At 30.1% G+C, this 259-nt stretch overlaps 1 protein-coding gene across 1 annotated transcript in view; it reads right to left on the bottom strand.

The window, feature by feature from the left end:
* Window positions 1-259, bottom strand: part of LOC119590706 (enoyl-CoA hydratase, mitochondrial-like) — a gene marked incomplete at its 5' end in the record, with an annotated part of 6,651 nt that overhangs the window by 2,743 nt on the left and 3,649 nt on the right.

Here is a 259-nt window from a genome sequence, read left to right as displayed (position 1 = left end):
ACAAGTTAATATAAGGTCATGCTTCCCAGGATATCAAGCCAAAACATAAGGTGTGATGTTTCAAAAGAGAACTTTTTTCTGATATGTTCTTTTTACTCTTTGCAAGGAATGTAGTAAACTGATTAATAATATACTATTCCATAAATATGCTGAAAACAAAATACCTTTCCTTGTGTTTGCAATCAATGCCTAGGAAACAAATGCTCATAATATCTTGTATTTACTTCAATCACATTTATGAACTGTATATGTGAAACTG

The sequence above is a fragment of the Penaeus monodon genome, chromosome 27 (genome assembly GCF_015228065.2).
Source record: "Penaeus monodon isolate SGIC_2016 chromosome 27, NSTDA_Pmon_1, whole genome shotgun sequence".
Taxonomy (NCBI): Eukaryota; Metazoa; Arthropoda; class Malacostraca; order Decapoda; family Penaeidae; genus Penaeus; species Penaeus monodon.
Note: the sequence above shows the minus strand (reverse complement) of the source record. Positions and strands in the feature narration are given on the sequence as shown.